The sequence below is a fragment of the Hyla sarda genome, unplaced genomic scaffold, assembly GCF_029499605.1.
Source record: "Hyla sarda isolate aHylSar1 unplaced genomic scaffold, aHylSar1.hap1 scaffold_2814, whole genome shotgun sequence".
Lineage (NCBI taxonomy): Eukaryota > Metazoa > Chordata > Amphibia > Anura > Hylidae > Hyla > Hyla sarda.
In genome coordinates, this window is record NW_026609519.1 from 8,613 (window position 1) to 30,089 (window position 21,477).

The 21,477-nt window shown below is 40.3% G+C and overlaps 1 long non-coding RNA gene across 1 annotated transcript; it reads left to right on the forward strand.

The window, feature by feature from the left end:
* The first annotated feature begins 382 nt into the window (after window positions 1–382).
* On the forward strand, window positions 383–19,031 carry LOC130326162 (uncharacterized). The gene is made up of 3 exons (XR_008870826.1): window positions 383–454; window positions 15,866–15,978; window positions 18,919–19,031. It is a non-coding gene; the product is annotated as an uncharacterized LOC130326162 (long non-coding RNA).
* Window positions 19,032–21,477: the final 2,446 nt, after the last annotated feature.

A 21,477-nucleotide genomic window follows, 5' to 3' on the forward strand; every position in this document is an offset into this window, starting at 1 on the left:
CTGCAGCGTCTTATTTTTATACTTTTAGGAACCTCACACGACCATATTAGAGCTGGAAACACGATCCGTCTGCCGGGAGTAGCGCTGGGAAAATAAGCCGGTGATTTTTTTGGGTAGAATCCTTCGTCCTGCGGCAGCTCTTGAATTTCCAGACAGACGGGTTTGCAGCTTTTTTTTCTCTGCTTTTACTTGTTCGCCTTGTTTGTTTGTCGGCTGTTGCTCTCGTGGTCCCTGATGGGGGGAGATATGGCCCAGAAATGTATGAAAAGCTTTGATGCTTGTGCCCTACAGATGGCTGAGCCGTGAAGGGTCCTCCATGTAATTTACTATTATACTTCTGTTTTCTTGTACAAAAGACAAATTGGGTATTTTCTTCTTGTTCCAGGAGAGAGGTTGGACCTGCACATGGGACACTCGTCTGTGACGCTGTAGCAGTACCTGGCTGCCATGATGGGTAAGTCACCTCCATCTATCTCCCTATATAAAGGACTGTATACCTGCCTGCCATGATGGGTAATTACATCCATGTCAATATATATAGATATAGATATAGAGTGTATGTATGTGTGTGTGTATATATATATATAATATATTACACACATACACACACACACACACACACACACACACACACAGTGGTCCCTCAACATACGATGGTAATCCGTTCCAAATGAACCATCGTTTGTTGAAACCATCGCATGTTGAGGGATCTATGCAGTGTAAAGTATAGGACAGTGGTCTACAACCTGTGGACCTCCAGATGTTGCAAAACAACAACACCCAGCATGCCCGGACAGCCAACTGCTGTCCGGGCATGCTGGGAGTTGTAGTTTTGCAACATCTGGAGGTCCGCAGGTTGAAGACCACTGGTATTGGAAGTTGTACTCGCCTATCCCTGCTGCTCCGGACCGTCACCGCTGCCCTGGATCTCGCCTTCCGTCGCTGTCGCCGTGTCCCCGGGTTGTCCCCGACGCTCCGGCAAGGCCTCTGCTCTCTCTCACGTCGCCACCATCACGTCACTACGCACGCCGCTCCTATTGGATGATAGGACGGCGTGCACAGCGACGTGATGACGACGATGGAGAGCGCTGACGATGCAGGGGATCCCGAAGAGGATTCCGGAGCCCCGAAGACAGGTAAGTGATCGTCAGCGGACCACACGGGGCACCGTAAACGGCTATCCGGTGGCTGAAGCAGTCTGCGCTGCAGGATAGACGTTTATGCGATGGCCCCGACATACAAAAGCATCGTGTGTTGATGCTGCTTTCAAAATGTGATGGCCTCTGAGAGCGATCGTATGCTGAAATCGTAGGTCGGGGGGTCACTAGATAGATAGATAGAATATATATATATATCACTCTATTATCTATCTATCTATCTATCTATCTATCTGTATGTGTATATGTGTATGTATATATGTGTATATATATGTATATATGTGTATATGTATGTATATGTATGTATATATATATTATATATATATAAAAAAATAAATAATCTCTCTATCCGGCCGCCATGGTGGGGAAGTCTACATGCGATGTATATATGCTGGGGTCATTATTGTCCTGTATAATGGGGATATATGATATATACATGAGTGCTGGGGTCATTATTGTCCTGTATAATGGGGATATATGATATATACATGAGTGCTGGGGTCATTATTGTCCTGTATAATGGGGATATATGATATATACATGAGTGCTGGGGTCATCATTGTCCTGTATAATGGGGATATATGATATATACATGAGTGCTGGGGTCATCTTTGTCCTGTATAATGGGGATATATGATATATACATGAGTGCTGGGGTCATTATTGTCCTGTATAATGGGGATATATGATATATACATGAGTGCTGGGTCATTATTGTCCTGTATAATGGGGATATATGATATATACATGAGTGCTGGGGTCATTATTGTCCTGTATAATGGGGATATATGATATATACATGAGTGCTGGGTCATTATTGTCCTGTATAATGGGGATATATGATATATATACATGAGTGCTGGGGTCATTATTGTCCTGTATAATGGGGATATATGATATATATACATGAGTGCTGGGGTCATTATTGTCCTGTATAATGGGGATATATGATATATACATGAGTGCTGGGGTCATCATTGTCCTGTATAATGGGGATATATGATATATACATGAGTGCTGGGGTCATTATTGTCCTGTATAATGGGGATATATGATATATACATGAGTGCTGGGGTCATTATTGTCCTGTATAATGGGGATATATGATATATATACATGAGTGCTGGGGTCATTATTGTCCTGTATAATGGGGATATATGATATATATACATGAGTGCTGGGGTCATTATTGTCCTGTATAATGGGGATATATGATATATACATGAGTGCTGGGGTCATTGTCCTGTATAATGGGGATATATGATATATACATGAGTGCTGGGGTCATCATTGTCCTGTATAATGGGGATATATGATATATACATGAGTGCTGGGGTCATTATTGTCCTGTATAATGGGGATATATGATATATACATGAGTGCTGGGGTCATTATTGTCCTGTATAATGGGGATATATGATATATATACATGAGTGCTGGGGTCATTATTGTCCTGTATAATGGGGATATATGATATATACATGAGTGCTGGGGTCATTATTGTCCTGTATAATGGGGATATATGATATATATACATGAGTGCTGGGTCATTATTGTCCTGTATAATGGGGATATATGATATATATACATGAGTGCTGGGTCATTATTGTCCTGTATAATGGGGATATATGATATATATACATGAGTGCTGGGGTCATTATTGTCCTGTATAATGGGGATATATGATATATATACATGAGTGCTGGGGTCATTATTGTCCTGTATAATGGGGATATATGATATATACATGAGTGCTGGGTCATTATTGTCTTGTATAATGGGGATATATGATATATACATGAGTGCTGGGGTCATTATTGTCCTGTATAATGGGGATATATGATATATACATGAGTGCTGGGTCATTATTGTCCTGTATAATGGGGATATATGATACATACATGAGGGCTGGGTCATTATTGTCCTGTATAATGGGGATATATATGATATATACATGAGTGCTGGGTCATTATTGTCCTGTATAATGGGGATATATGATATACACATGAGTGCTGGGGTCATTGTCCTGTATAATGGGGATATATGATATATACATGAGTGCTGGGGTCATTATTGTCCTGTATAATGGGGATATATGATATATACATGAGTGCTGGGTCATTATTGTCCTGTATAATGGGGATATATGATATATACATGAGTGCTGGGTCATTATTGTCCTGTATAATGGGGATATATGATATATACATGAGTGCTGGGTCATTATTGTCCTGTATAATGGGGATATATGATATATACATGAGTGCTGGGGTCATTATTGTCTTGTATAATGGGGATATATGATATATACATGAGTGCTGGGTCATTATTGTCCTGTATAATGGGGATATATGATATATACATGAGTGCTGGGGTCATTATTGTCCTGTATAATGGGGATATATGATATATACATGAGTGCTGGGGTCATTATTGTCCTGTATAATGGGGGTAGGTGATATATACATGAGTGCTGGGTCATTATTGTCCTGTATAATGGGGATATGTGATATATACATGAGTGCGGGGGTCATTATTGTCCTGTAAAATGGGGATATATGATATATACATGAGTGCTGGGTCATTATTGTCCTGTATAATGGGGGTAGGTGATATATACATGAGTGCTGGGTCATTATTGTCTTGTATAATGGGGATATATGATATATACGTGAGTGCTGGGGTCATTATTGTCTTGTATAATGGGGATATATGATATATACATGAGTGCTGGGTCATTATTGTCCGGTATAATGGGGATATATGATATATACATGAGTGCTGGGGTCATTATTGTCCTGTATAATGGGGATATATGATAAATACATGAGTGCTGGGGTCATTGTCCTGTATAATGGGGATATATGATATATACATGAGTGCTGGGGTCATTATTGTCCTGTATAATGGGGATATATGATATATACATGAGTGCTGGGTCATTATTGTCCTGTATAATGGGGATATATGATATATACATGAGTGCTGGGTCATTATTGTCCTGTATAATGGGGATATATATGATATATACATGAGTGCTGGGGTCATTATTGTCCTGTATAATGGGGATATATGATATATACATGAGTGCTGGGTCATTATTGTCCTGTATAATGGGGGTATATGGTATATACATGAGTGCTGGGGTCATTATTGTCCTGTATAATGGGGATATATGATATATACAGGAGTTCTGGGTCATTATTGTCCTGTATAATGGGGATATATATGGTATATACATGAGTGCTGGGGTCATTGTCCTGTATAATGGGGGTATATGATATATACATGAGTTCTGGGTCATTATTGTCCTGTATAATGGGGGTATATGATACATACATGAGTGCTGGGGTCATTATTGTCCTGTATAATGGGGGTATATGATATATACAGGAGTTCTGGGTCATTATTGTCCTGTATAATGGGGATATATATGGTATATACATGAGTGCCGGGGTCATGGTCCTGTATAATGGGGATATATGATATATACATGAGTGCTGGGGTCATTATTGTCCTGTATATTGGGGATATATGATATATACATGAGTGCTGGGTCATTATTGTCCTGTATAATGGGGATATATGATATATACATGAGTGCTGGGGTCATTATTGTCTTGTATAATGGGGATATATGATATATACATGAGTGCTGGGTCATTATTGTCCTGTATAATGGGGATATATGATATATACATGAGTGCTGGGGTCATTGTCCTGTATAATGGGGATATATGATATATACATGAGTGCTGGGTCATTATTGTCCTGTATAATGGGGATATATGATATATACATGAGTGCTGGGTCATTATTGTCTTGTATAATGGGGATATATGATATATACATGAGTGCTGGGGTCATTATTGTCCTGTATAATGGGGATATATGATATATACATGAGTGCTGGGGTCATTATTGTCCTGTATAATGGGGATATATGATATATACATGAGTGCTGGGTCATTGTCCTGTATAATGGGGATATATGATATATACATGAGTGCTGGGGTCATTGTCCTGTATAATGGGGATATATGATATATACATGAGTGCTGGGGTCATTATTGTCCTGTATAATGGGGATATATACATGAGTGCTGGGGTCATCATTGTCCTGTATAATGGGGATATATGATATATACATGAGTGCTGGGGTCATTATTGTCCTGTATAATGGGGATATATGATATATACATGAGTGCTGGGGTCATTATTGTCCTGTATAATGGGGATATATGATATATACATGAGTGCTGGGGTCATTATTGTCCTGTATAATGGGGATATATGATATATACATGAGTGCTGGGGTCATTATTGTCCTGTATAATGGGGATATATGATATATACATGAGTGCTGGGTCATTGTCCTGTATAATGGGGATATATGATATATACATGAGTGCTGGGGTCATTGTCCTGTATAATGGGGATATATGATATATACATGAGTGCTGGGGTCATTATTGTCCTGTATAATGGGGATATATACATGAGTGCTGGGGTCATCATTGTCCTGTATAATGGGGATATATGATATATACATGAGTGCTGGGGTCATTATTGTCCTGTATAATGGGGATATATGATATATACATGAGTGCTGGGGTCATTATTGTCCTGTATAATGGGGATATATGATATATACATGAGTGCTGGGGTCATTATTGTCCTGTATAATGGGGATATATGATATATACATGAGTGCTGGGGTCATTATTGGCCTGTATAATGGGGATATATGATATATACGTGAGTGCTGGGTCATTATTGTCTTGTATAATGGGGATATATGATATATACATGAGTGCTGGGGTCATTATTGTCCTGTATAATGGGGATATATGATATATACGTGAGTGCTGGGTCATTATTGTCTTGTATAATGGGGATATATGATATATACATGAGTGCTGGGGTCATTATCCTGTATAATGGGGATATATGGTATATACATGAGTGCTGGGTCATTATTGTCCTGTATAATGGGGATATATGATATATACATGAGTGCTGGGTCATTATTGTCCTGTATAATGGGGATATATGGTATATACATGAGTGCTGGGGACATGGTCCTGTATAATGGGGATATATGATATATACATGAGTGCTGGGGTCATTATCCTGTATAATGGGGATATATGGTATATACATGAGTGCTGGGGTCATTATTGTCCGGTATAATGGGGATATATGATATATACATGAGTGCTGGGGTCATTATTGTCCTGTATAATGGGGGTATATGGTATATACATGAGTGCTGGGGTCATTATTGTCCTGTATAATGGGGATATATGATATATACATGAGTGCTGGGGTCATTATTGTCCTGTATAATGGGGATATATGATATATACATGAGTGCTGGGTCATTGTCCTGTATAATGGGGATATATGATATATACATGAGTGCTGGGTCATTATTGTCCTGTATAATGGGGATATATGATATATACATGAGTGCTGGGGTCATTATTGTCCTGTATAATGGGGATATATGATATATACATGAGTGCTGGGGTCATGGTCCTGTATAATGGGGATATATGATATATACATGAGTGCTGGGGTCATTATTGTCCTGTATAATGGGGATATATGATATATACATGAGTGCTGGGGTCATTGTCCTGTATAATGGGGGTATATGGTATATACATGAGTGCTGGGTCATTATTGTCCTGTATAATGGGGATATATGATATATACATGAGTGCTGGGTCATTATTGTCCTGTATAATGGGGATATACGATATATACATGAGTGCTGGGGTCATTATTGTCCTGTATAATGGGGATATATGATATATACATGAGTGCTGGGTCATTATTGTCCTGTATAATGGGGATATATGATATATACATGAGTGCTGGGTCATTATTGTCCTGTATAATGGGGATATATGATATATACATGAGTGCTGGGGTCATTATTGTCCTGTATAATGGGGATATATGATATATACATGAGTGCTGGGTCATTATTGTCTTGTATAATGGGGATATATGATATATACATGAGTGCTGGGGTCATTATTGTCCTGTATAATGGGGGTATATGGTATATACATGAGTGCTGGGGTCATTATTGTCCTGTATAATGGGGATATATGATATATACAGGAGTTCTGGGTCATTATTGTCCTGTATAATGGGGATATATATGGTATATACATGAGTGCTGGGGTCATTGTCCTGTATAATGGGGGTATATGATATATACATGAGTTCTGGGTCATTATTGTCCTGTATAATGGGGGTATATGATACATACATGAGTGCTGGGGTCATTATTGTCCTGTATAATGGGGGTATATGATATATACAGGAGTTCTGGGTCATTATTGTCCTGTATAATGGGGATATATATGGTATATACATGAGTGCCGGGGTCATGGTCCTGTATAATGGGGATATATGATATATACATGAGTGCTGGGGTCATTATTGTCCTGTATATTGGGGATATATGATATATACATGAGTGCTGGGTCATTATTGTCCTGTATAATGGGGATATATGATATATACATGAGTGCTGGGGTCATTATTGTCTTGTATAATGGGGATATATGATATATACATGAGTGCTGGGTCATTATTGTCCTGTATAATGGGGATATATGATATATACATGAGTGCTGGGGTCATTGTCCTGTATAATGGGGATATATGATATATACATGAGTGCTGGGTCATTATTGTCCTGTATAATGGGGATATATGATATATACATGAGTGCTGGGTCATTATTGTCTTGTATAATGGGGATATATGATATATACATGAGTGCTGGGGTCATTATTGTCCTGTATAATGGGGATATATGATATATACATGAGTGCTGGGGTCATTGTCCTGTATAATGGGGATATATGATATACACATGAGTGCTGGGGTCATTATTGTCCTGTATAATGGGGATATATGATATATACATGAGTGCTGGGGTCATTATTGTCCTGTATAATGGGGATATATGATATATACATGAGTGCTGGGTCATTGTCCTGTATAATGGGGATATATGATATATACATGAGTGCTGGGTCATTGTCCTGTATAATGGGGATATATGATATATACATGAGTGCTGGGGTCATTATTGTCCTGTATAATGGGGATATATACATGAGTGCTGGGGTCATCATTGTCCTGTATAATGGGGATATATGATATATACATGAGTGCTGGGGTCATTATTGTCCTGTATAATGGGGATATATGATATATACATGAGTGCTGGGGTCATTATTGTCCTGTATAATGGGGATATATGATATATACATGAGTGCTGGGGTCATTATTGTCCTGTATAATGGGGATATATGATATATACATGAGTGCTGGGGTCATTATTGGCCTGTATAATGGGGATATATGATATATACGTGAGTGCTGGGTCATTATTGTCTTGTATAATGGGGATATATGATATATACATGAGTGCTGGGGTCATTATTGTCCTGTATAATGGGGATATATGATATATACGTGAGTGCTGGGTCATTATTGTCTTGTATAATGGGGATATATGATATATACATGAGTGCTGGGGTCATTATTGTCCTGTATAATGGGGATATATGATATATACGTGAGTGCTGGGTCATTATTGTCTTGTATAATGGGGATATATGATATATACATGAGTGCTGGGTCATTATTGTCCTGTATAATGGGGATATATGATATATACATGAGTGCTGGGGTCATTATTGTCCTGTATAATGGGGATATATGATATATACATGAGTGCTGGGTCATTATTGTCCTGTATAATGGGGATATATGATATATACATGAGTGCTGGGTCATTATTGTCCTGTATAATGGGGATATATGGTATATACATGAGTGCTGGGGACATGGTCCTGTATAATGGGGATATATGATATATACATGAGTGCTGGGGTCATTATCCTGTATAATGGGGATATATGGTATATACATGAGTGCTGGGGTCATTATTGTCCGGTATAATGGGGATATATGATATATACATGAGTGCTGGGGTCATTATTGTCCTGTATAATGGGGGTATATGGTATATACATGAGTGCTGGGGTCATTATTGTCCTGTATAATGGGGATATATGATATATACATGAGTGCTGGGGTCATTATTGTCCTGTATAATGGGGATATATGATATATACATGAGTGCTGGGTCATTGTCCTGTATAATGGGGATATATGATATATACATGAGTGCTGGGTCATTATTGTCCTGTATAATGGGGATATATGATATATACATGAGTGCTGGGGTCATTATTGTCCTGTATAATGGGGATATATGATATATACATGAGTGCTGGGGTCATGGTCCTGTATAATGGGGATATATGATATATACATGAGTGCTGGGGTCATTATTGTCCTGTATAATGGGGATATATGATATATACATGAGTGCTGGGGTCATTGTCCTGTATAATGGGGGTATATGGTATATACATGAGTGCTGGGTCATTATTGTCCTGTATAATGGGGATATATGATATATACATGAGTGCTGGGTCATTATTGTCCTGTATAATGGGGATATACGATATATACATGAGTGCTGGGGTCATTATTGTCCTGTATAATGGGGATATATGATATATACATGAGTGCTGGGTCATTATTGTCCTGTATAATGGGGATATATGATATGTACATGAGTGCTGGGTCATTATTGTCCTGTATAATGGGGATATATGATATATACATGAGTGCTGGGGTCATTATTGTCCTGTATAATGGGGATATATGATATATACATGAGTGCTGGGTCATTATTGTCTTGTATAATGGGGATATATGATATATACATGAGTGCTGGGGTCATTATTGTCCTGTATAATGGGGATATATGATATATACATGAGTGCTGGGTCATTATTGTCCGGTATAATGGGGGTATATGATATATACATGAGTGCTGGGGTCATTATTGTCCTGTATAATGGGGATATATGATGTATACATGAGTGTTGGGTCATTGTCCTGTATAATGGGGATATATATGATATATACATGAGTGCTGGGGTCATTATTGTCCTGTATAATGGGGATATATGATATATACATGAGTGCTGGGGTCATTATTGTCCTGTATAATGGGGATATATGATGTATACATGAGTGCTGGGGTCATTATTGTCCTGTATAATGGGGATATATGATATATACATGAGTGCTGGGGTCATTATTGTCCTGTATAATGGGGATATATGATATATACATGAGTGCTGGGGTCATCATTGTCCTGTATAATGGGGATATATGATATATACATGAGTGCTGGGGTCATTGTCCTGTATAATGGGGATATATGATATATACATGAGTGCTGGGGTCATTATTGTCCTGTATAATGGGGATATATGATATATACATGAGTGCTGGGGTCATTATTGTCCTGTATAATGGGGATATATGATATATACATGAGTGCTGGGGTCATTATTGTCCTGTATAATGGGGATATATGATATATACATGAGTGCTGGGGTCATTATTGTCCTGTATAATGGGGATATATGATATATACATGAGTGCTGGGGTCATCATTGTCCTGTATAATGGGGATATATGATATATACATGAGTGCTGGGGTCATCTTTGTCCTGTATAATGGGGATATATGATATATACATGAGTGCTGGGGTCATTGTCCTGTATAATGGGGATATATGATATATACATGAGTGCTGGGTCATTGTCCTGTATAATGGGGATATATGATATATACATGAGTGCTGGGGTCATTATTGTCCTGTATAATGGGGATATATGATATATATACATGAGTGCTGGGGTCATCTTTGTCCTGTATAATGGGGATATATGATATATACATGAGTGCTGGGGTCATTGTCCTGTATAATGGGGATATATGATATATACATGAGTGCTGGGTCATTGTCCTGTATAATGGGGATATATGATATATACATGAGTGCTGGGTCATTATTGTCCTGTATAATGGGGATATATGATATATACATGAGTGCTGGGTCATTGTCCTGTATAATGGGGATATATGATATATACATGAGTGCTGGGGTCATTGTCCTGTATAATGGGGATATATGATATATACATGAGTGCTGGGTCATTATTGTCCTGTATAATGGGGATATATGATATATACATGAGTGCTGGGGTCATTATTGTCCTGTATAATGGGGATATATGATATATACATGAGTGCTGGGTCATTATTGTCCTGTATAATGGGGATATATGATATATACATGAGTGCTGGGGACATTATTGTCCTGTATAATGGGGATATATATGATATATACATGAGTGCTGGGGTCATTATTGTCCTGTATAATGGGGATATATGATATATACATGAGTGCTGGGGTCATTATTGTCCTGTATAATGGGGATATATGATATATACATGAGTGCTGGGGTCATTATTGTCCTGTATAATGGGGATATATGATATATACATGAGTGCTGGGGTCATTATTGTCCTGTATAATGGGGATATATGATATATACATGAGTGCTGGGTCATTATTGTCCTGTATAATGGGGATATATGATATATACATGAGTGCTGGGGTCATTGTCCTGTATAATGGGGATATATGATATATACATGAGTGCTGGGGTCATTATTGTCCTGTATAATGGGGATATATGATATATACATGAGTGCTGGGGTCATGGTCCTGTATAATGGGGATATATGATATATACGTGAGTGCTGGGTCATTATTGTCTTGTATAATGGGGATATATGATATATACATGAGTGCTGGGGTCATTGTCCTGTATAATGGGGGTATATGGTATATACATGAGTGCTGGGGTCATTATTGTCCTGTATAATGGGGATATATGATATATATACATGAGTGCTGGGTCATTATTGTCCTGTATAATGGGGATATATGATATATACATGAGTGCTGGGTCATTATTGTCCTGTATAATGGGGATATATGATATATACATGAGTGCTGGGTCATTATTGTCCTGTATAATGGGGATATATGATATATACATGAGTGCTGGGTCATTATTGTCCTGTATAATGGGGATATATACGTGAGTGCTGGGTCATTATTGTCCTGTATAATGGGGATATATGATATATACATGAGTGCTGGGGTCATTATTGTCCTGTATAATGGGGATATATACGTGAGTGCTGGGTCATTATTGTCCGGTATAATGGGGGTATATGATATATACATGAGTGCTGGGTCATTATTGTCCTGTATAATGGGGATATATGATATATACATGAGTGCTGGGGTCATCTTTGTCCTGTATAATGGGGATATATGATATATACATGAGTGCTGGGTCATTATTGTCCTGTATAATGGGGATATGTGATATATACATGAGTGCTGGGGTCATTATTGTCTTGTATAATGGGGATATATGATATATACATGAGTGCGGGGTCATTATTGTCCTGTATAATGGGGATATATGATATATACATGAGTGCTGGGTCATTATTGTCCTGTATAATGGGGATATATGATATATACATGAGTGCTGGGGTCATTGTCCTGTATAATGGGGATATATGATATATACATGAGTGCTGGGTCATTATTGTCCTGTATAATGGGGATATATGATATATACATGAGTGCTGGGGTCATTATTGTCCTGTATAATGGGGATATATGATATATACATGAGTGCTGGGTCATTATTGTCCTGTATAATGGGGATATGTGATATATACATGAGTGCTGGGGTCATTATTGTCCTGTATAATGGGGGTATATGATATATACATGAGTGCTGGGGTCATTGTCCTGTATAATGGGGATATATGATATATACATGAGTGCTGGGGTCATTATTGTCCTGTATAATGGGGATATATGATATATACATGAGTGCTGGGGTCATTGTCCTGTATAATGGGGATATATGATATATACATGAGTGCTGGGGTCATTATTGTCCTGTATAATGGGGATATATGATATATACATGAGTGCTGGGGTCATTGTCCTGTATAATGGGGATATATGATATATACATGAGTGCTGAGGTCATTATTGTCCTGTATAATGGGGATATATGATATATACATGAGTGCTGGGGTCATTGTCCTGTATAATGGGGATATATGATATATACATGAGTGCTGGGTCATTATTGTCCTGTATAATGGGGATATATGATATATACATGAGTGCTGGGGTCATTATTGTCCTGTATAATGGGGGTATATGGTATATACATGAGTGCTGGGGTCATTATTGTCCTGTATAATGGGGATATATGATATATACATGAGTGCTGGGTCATTGTCCTGTATAATGGGGATATATGATATATACATGAGTGCTGGGGTCATTATTGTCCTGTATAATGGGGATATATGATATATACATGAGTGCTGGGGTCATTATTGTCCTGTATAATGGGGATATATGATATATACATGAGTGCTGGGTCATTGTCCTGTATAATGGGGATATATGATATATACATGAGTGCTGGGGTCATTATTGTCCTGTATAATGGGGATATATGATATATACATGAGTGCTGGGGTCATTATTGTCCTGTATAATGGGGATATATGATATATACATGAGTGCTGGGGTCATTATTGTCCTGTATAATGGGGATATATATGGTATATACATGAGTGCTGGGGTCATTATTGTCCTGTATAATGGGGATATATATGGTATATACATGAGTGCTGGGGTCATTATTGTCCTGTATAATGGGGATATATATGGTATATACATGAGTGCTGGGGTCATTATTGTCCTGTATAATGGGGATATATATGGTATATACATGAGTGCTGGGGTCATGGTCCTGTATAATGGGGATATATATGGTATATACATGAGTGCTGGGGTCATTATTGTCCTGTATAATGGGGATATATATGGTATATACATGAGTGCTGGGGTCATGGTCCTGTATAATGGGGGTAGGTGATGAATGCTGCAGGGTCTGGTGAATCTATGACAGAGGGTCCATATTTCCAGCTCTCTTCCCCCCTTTGGGTTTTGTTTGAACAGTCTTCTTGTACAGATGATCCCGTCCTCATACAGTGGATTTTTCTCTCTCTGGCACACGAGGGGCACAGTCTCCACAGCCTGAGAGGGCGCCATTGTTTGTACAGAATAAATAAGCCTCTGGGAGGATTGTGGTGCACAAACACATGATGTCACGTCTCGCCCCGAGCTTTGGGGTCAGACGGGATCCCAGGTGGAAGCGATTGGCGCGGTACCTGGACTGTGTGTGACCCCAGATATAGGGGCTGGAGGGGGGTTTCTGCCTGAAGTTCTGAACACTTCTGGTCTTATTTTCTCATTCATTTCACCATCTCTGCTTGCTGTCAGTAAATCTGATTGTTCATTCCTCCAGCAATGGACAATCCACCTAGTCTTACACCAGAGAATGTACCGCAGTCCAGTGCAGATAATCTGGTTGTCTAAGGGTCTGTTCACATCTGTCCTCTGAATAGGTTTGCTGCTGTTTTATCATTGGAGCAAAAAATACATATATATATTTAATCAGGGAGATATCTATTAAAATACTTTTAATGGGGCTCACAAGGTTTCATCATGACGCCCGTCATTTAACCATAATAAATGCTGCCGCATGGAGTGGTGTTTTTACAGAGGATTGTCTAGACCAGTGGTCTCCTAACTGTGGACCTCCAGATGTTGCAACTCTACAACTCACAGGATGCCTGAACAGCCAAACCTCTAGATGTTGCAAAACTACAACTTCCAGCTTTCCTGGACAGCTGGAGGGCCACAGTTTGAACACCACTGATCCATGGGATTGTCTTGGTTGCCCCGGCACATAAGTATGCAGACACACGTTTCTCTCCTGGCACGTTCTAGCGATCAAAACTTAAAGGGGTACTCCACTGGAAAACTTTTTTATTTTTTTATTTTTTTTAAGTCAACTTGTGCCAGAAAGTGAAACAGTTTTGTAAATTACTTAAAAAAAAAAATCTTAATCCTTTCAGTACTTATCAACTGCAGTATACTACAGAGGAAGTTTTTTCTTTTTGAATTTCTTTCCAGTCTGACCACAGTGCTCTCTGCTGACACCTCTGTCCATGTCAGGAACTGTCCAGAGCAGGAGAGGTTTGCTGTTGGGATTTGCTTCTACTCTGGACAGTTCTTGACATGGACAGAAGTGTCAGCAGAGAGCACTGTGGTCAGACTGGAAAGAACTACACAACTTCCTGTGGAACTTACAGCAGCTGCTAAGTACTGGAAGAATAAAGATTTTTTTTTTATAGAAATGTACAAATCTGTTTAACTTTCTGGTACCAGTTGATTAAAATAAATAAATAAATGAAATAAAATTTCCTCGGAAGCACCCCTGTCTCTCTACAACAAGTGAAGCGTTTTTAATTTTTTACATTTTTTTTTTTAAGCTACAGGTCCACTGTAATGACAGCAAACAGATCTCCATCATGAAGTAACGACTCCATCTGCACTTTGTGAAGAACGTTTTAGATGTTGTAAAAGTAGTTCTGGTCCCCAGGAGAATTAGGGGAATTTACTTTTATAGCAATAGATGTAGATTATGAATTTACTTTTTTTTTTTTACAGGGAACATTTTTGATCCCCTAAGTTCCGATTAAAGCAGCAGAATTTTTTTTAGTGGTGCGACAGTGTTACCGTGTGATCGGCCGTCCTAATGGTGTCGTTGTCTCCCCACAGATGAGCAGCAGGCCCTGGACTCCATCATGCAGGATCTGGTCGTCCTCCACAAGGCCAGCAGACCATCGGGGCATGAATCTAGTGGGACCAAGACCACCTCTCCTAAGAAGCAGGTAGGGTCTGAGCAGGATGACGACCCGTGTTGCTTGGCACTTATTGATTGTTGCCATAACTCTGCACACTCTGGGCTCCACCATCATTGTCTGTTGTCATTGCGGTAGGATAGTCCTTCCTCCAGCACTACATGTCGTCACCACTGCAGTCAGTCTAGAACAGGGACCACCAGGAATCCTTATCAGTGTTTCCCAGCCAGGGTGCCTCCAGCTGTTGCAAAACTACAACTCCCCAGCATGCCCAGACAGCCATCGGCTGTCTGGGCATGCTGGGAGTTGTCGTTTTGCAACAGCTGGAGGCACCCTGGTTGGGGAACACTGCCCTAGTGAAAATCAGGCTCATCCGAGGCAGTTAAAGGGGTAGTCCAGTGGTGAATAACTTATCCCCTATCCTAAGGATGGGGGATAAGTTTGAGATCGCGAGGGGTCCGACCGCTGGGGCCCCCTGCAATCTCTCTGTACGGGCCCCGGCTCTCCAGCTAGATAGCGGGTGTCGACCTCCGCACAAAGCGGCGGCTGACACGCCCCCTCAATACATCTCTATGGCAGAGCCGGAGATTGCCAAAGGCAGCGCTTCGGCTCTGCCATAGAGTTGTATTGAGGGGGCTTGTTGGCCGACACTTCGTGCGGAGGTCGACACGCCCCCTTCCACAACTTATCCCCTATCCTTAGGATAGGGGATAAGTTGTTCACCACTGGGTCACCACTGGACTACTCCTTTAAAGGGTTACTCTGGTGGAAAACTTTTTATTTTTATTTTTTTTAATCAACTGGTGCCAGAAAGTGAAACAGATTTGTAAATTACTTCTATTAAAAAAAAATCTTAATCCTTCCAGTTCTTATTAGCTGCTGAATACTACAGAGGAAATTATTTTCTTTTTGGAACACAGAGCTCTCTGCTGACATCACGAGCACAGAGCTCTCTGCTGACATCTCTGTCCATTTTAAGAACTGTGACAGAGTAGGAGAAAATCCCTCCATAGGAAACATACGCAGCTCTGAACAGTTTCTTAAATGAACAGAGATGTCAGCAGAGAGCACTGTGCTCGGGATGTAAGCAGAGAGCTCTGTGTTCCAAAAAGAAAATAATTTCCTCTGTAGTATTCAGCAGCTAATAAGTACTGGAAGGATCAAGATTTTTTTTTTTTTTAATCAAAGTAATTTACAAATCTGTTTCACTTTCTGGCACCAGTTGATTTAAAAAAAAAAAAAAAAAAAAAAAAAAGTGTTCCACCGGAGTACCCCTTTAACCTACATCGCTGAGGTAGATGTTGCGCAACTGCTTATTCCCTTTTCTCCCTCACATTTCGGTAATACAGTAGGAGTGCGCTCCGGTCTTTACTTTTATTAAAATGTAAGAAAAAAAATAAGACGCCGGACATGACGGAAACACCACCCAGGATCCAGCAGCTCGATCATATATGGAAGGCTTTCCCAACCAGGGTGCCTCCAAGCTGTTGCAAAACTATTACTCCAGCTGGAGGCAGCTGGAGGCACCCTGGTTGGGAAAGCCTTCCATATATGATCGAGCCGCTGGATCCTGAGTGGTGTTTCCGTCATGTCCGGCGTCTTTACTTTTATTTAAATGTAAGAAAATAAATAAAAGACCGGAGCGCACTCCTACTGTATTACCGAAATGTGGGGGAGAAAAGGGAATAAGCAGTTGTGCAACATCTACATCAGCGATGTAGGTTAACTGCCCCGGATCAGCCCGATTTCCTCTAGGGCAGTGTTTTCCAACCAGGGTGCCTCCTGCTGTTGCGAAACTACAACTCCCAGCATGCCCGGACAGCCAACGGCTGTCCGGGCATGCTGGGAGTTGTAGTTTAGCAACAGCTGGAGGCGCCCTGGTTGGAAAACACTGCTCTAGGGTCTCGGCAGCAAGCAGTGGTGAATAGGGTGAATTAAATGATTTATCCAGTTCTTTGGCTTCTACTAACTTTAGAACATATTCATTCATAAAATGGTACATTAAATTTTACTAGAAATGGAGACTCAAACGCGTATTTGCAAATACTTAAAGGGGTACTCCACTGGAATTATAATTATTTTTTTTTTGTTATCAACTGGTTTCAGGAAGTTAAACAGATTTGTAAATTGCTTCTATTAAAAAAGCTTAATCCTTCCAGTACTTATCAGATGCTGTATGATCCACAGGAAGTTCTTTTCTGTCTGACCACAGTGCTCTCTGCTGACACCTCTGTCCATGTCAGGAACTTTGCAGAGCAGGAGAGGTTTTCTATGGGAATTTGCTCACGCACTGGGGTCAGACTGGAAAGTACTACACAACTTCCTGTGGAGCATATAGCAGCTTAGTACTGGAAGGATTTAAAGGGGTACTCCCGTGGAAAACGTATTTATTTTTTTTTTTTTAAATCAACTGGTGCCAGAAATTTAAACAGATTTGTAAATCACTTCTATTTAAAAAAAATCTTAATCCTTCCAGTACTTTTTAGGGGCTGTATACTAAAGAGAAATCCAAAAAAGAAATGCATTCCCTGTGATGTCATGACCACAGTGCTCTCTGCTGACCTCTACTGTCCAGAGAAGCATATTTTTGCTATGGGGATTTTCTTCTTTTCTGGACAGTTCCAAAAATGGACAGCAGAGTTCAGCAGAGAGCACTGTGGTCAGGACATCACAGGAAATGCATTTATTTTTGGATTTTTTTTTTTTTTTAGTATACAGCCCCTAAAAAGTACTGGAAGGATTAAGACTTTTTAATAGAAGTGATTTACAAATCTGTTTAAATTTCTGGCACCAGTTGATTTAAAAAAAAAAAAAAAAATTCCATGGAGTACCCCTTTAAGAATTTGTTACAAACTCTAAACGCGTTGGCAGTGCCGTTGGATAAATGATTTCCTTCGTCCTTTTCACCATCGTTCTTCTCGTTTTTATATCTCTTCGTTCTTTGTGATTCGCTTTCTTCCTGTTTTGCAGAATGATGTCCGTGTGAAGTTTGAACATCGTGGAGAGAAGAGGTGAGAGAACAATGTTGTTTATAGTTATTGTCTTTAGGAAGTTAATTTTGAGGGCATTTATTTTTGCTTGCGTGCAATATATATTTATCATACTATCACAGGAGTGCTGATAAATTTGGCGCTCATAATTACAATAAATCACTTCTAAACACCATTTTTATGTGATTCCTCTTCCTTTCTGCACAGTTGTGATTGTTTTGACTATTTTAAGTGCTCTCCAGAGGCAGTTATGTAAGCCAGGGCCCGGCTGGTGTAGAATTGCAGTGTTTTGGAGGGGTTGATCCATTTCCACTGTTGTCACGTCTGTCTGTCTGTAGTTGGGAAAACACTTACTGGCTGACAAGTATTCCTACTAACCCCTAAACAACAATGTCTCCTGATCGGGGAGGATAGGCTGCTGCCAGACTTCCCTGCCATCGGTGAACTTGTCAGGATCGGGCAGATTAAATTCCTAATAGCCAATCCTCCTCACCCCTGACACAAAATCATTTATTCTCTCATAAAATAGCGAACATATATACAGCTGAATAGACAGCGTTGTGGTAATACAAACCCTAAAATAAGACTATACAGTGATCCCTCAACTTACAACGGCCTCAACATACAATAGTTTCAACATACAATGGTCTTTTCTGGACCATTGTAACTTGAAACCAGACTCAACATACAATGCTAAGGAAAGTCCAGAGCTGTGAAACGTGTCACAACTAAAGGAACTGACCAATCAGAATGGGCATTTTACTGGGAAATCACCTCTATTACTGAGGTGCATGCACTGACTGGTGTCTGGTAGCGCCCCCTACGGTACAGGGAGGAACTACAAGTTCTGTACTACTCCTTACCTGTTCCAGGGTTAGCTGCTCCTTTGGACACCATGTAAGGGCGGCTCCATTTGGGACACTGTGTACTGTATAGGACTCTGAAGAAGCTCTTGTCCTCTACATAAACCATTTTCTCAACCAGGGTGCCTCCAGCTGTTGCAAAACTGCAACTCCCAGCATGCCCGGACAGCCAACGGCTGTCCGGGCATGCTGGGAGTTGTAGTTTTGCAATAGCTGGAGGCACCCTGGTTGGGAAACACTGACATAGACAGTGATTTACAGCTCCCAGCAGATCTTTCTTACTTTTATATATATATATGGATTTGCTTTATCTATATTAGTTATCTACTTATTTTTCTTTAATCCTCACCTTTTCCTATTTTTGGATGACATTTTGGGGCTTCAGAACCAATTACCAGGTTTCCATAGAATTCTGGTCTCAACATACAATGGTTTCAACATACAATGGTTGTCCTGGATCCAATTAATATTGTAACTCGAGGGACTGCTGTATTAGGCTCCTGTAAGGAACTAAAGGAAATGTCCTGCGCCAAACATTGCAATTTATTGATATACAGTGGTCACTCAACATACGATGGTAATCCGTTCCAAATGGACCATCGTTTGTTGAAACCATCGTATGTTGAGGGATCCGTGCAATGTAAAGTATAGGACAATGGTCTCCAACCTGCGGACCTCCAGATGCTGCAAAACTACAACACCCAGCATGCCCGGACAGCCAACGGCTGTCTGGGCATGCTGGGTGTTGTAGTTTTGCAGCATCTGGAGGTTCGCAGGTTGGAGACCACTGATCTAAACAGTCTATCCACCACACACTTAGCCTTTAGATTGAGTCACTGAGAACTGCTTTTGTTTTATTACTTTATTTATAAATTATTTCTATTTAAAAATCTTAACATCTTAACCCTTCCAGTACTTATCAGCTGCTGTATGCTCCACAAGAAGAACCTCCAATACCAGTGGTCTTCAACCTGCGGACCTCCAGATACTACACTATACTACAGAAGAAGTTGTGTAGTTCTTTTCAGTCTGACCCCAGTGCTCTCTGCTGCCACCTCTGTTCATATCAGGAACTATGCGGAGCAGGAGAAAATCCCCATAGCAAACCTCTCCTTCTCTGGACACTTCCTGACACGGACAGAGGTGGCAGCAGAGAGCACTGTGGTCAGACTGGAAAGAACTACACAACTTCTTCTGTAGTATAGTGTAGTATCTGGAGGTCCGCAGGTTGAAGACCACTGGTATTGGAGGTTATACTCACATGTCCCTGCCGCTCTGGACCATCACCGCTGTCCTAGATGTTGCCTTCCATCGCTGTCACCGCGTCCCCTGGGTGTCCCCGACGCTCCGGCAAGGCCTCTGCTTCCCCAGCATCCTCGCTCTCCGTCACCGCCATCATGTTGCTACCCACGCCGCTCCTATTGGATGACGGGACGGCGTGCGCAGCGACGTGATGACGACTATGGAGAGCGCCGACGATGCAGGGGATCCCGAAGAGGATGCGCCGGAGCCCCGAGGACAGGTAAGTGATCGACAGCGGACCACACGGGGCACCGTAAACGGCTATCCGGGGGTAGCTGAAGCAGTCTGCGCTGCCGGATAGCCGTTTATGCGATGGCCCCGACATACAAAAGCATCGTATGTTGATGCTGCCTCTGAGACGCTATCGCATGTTG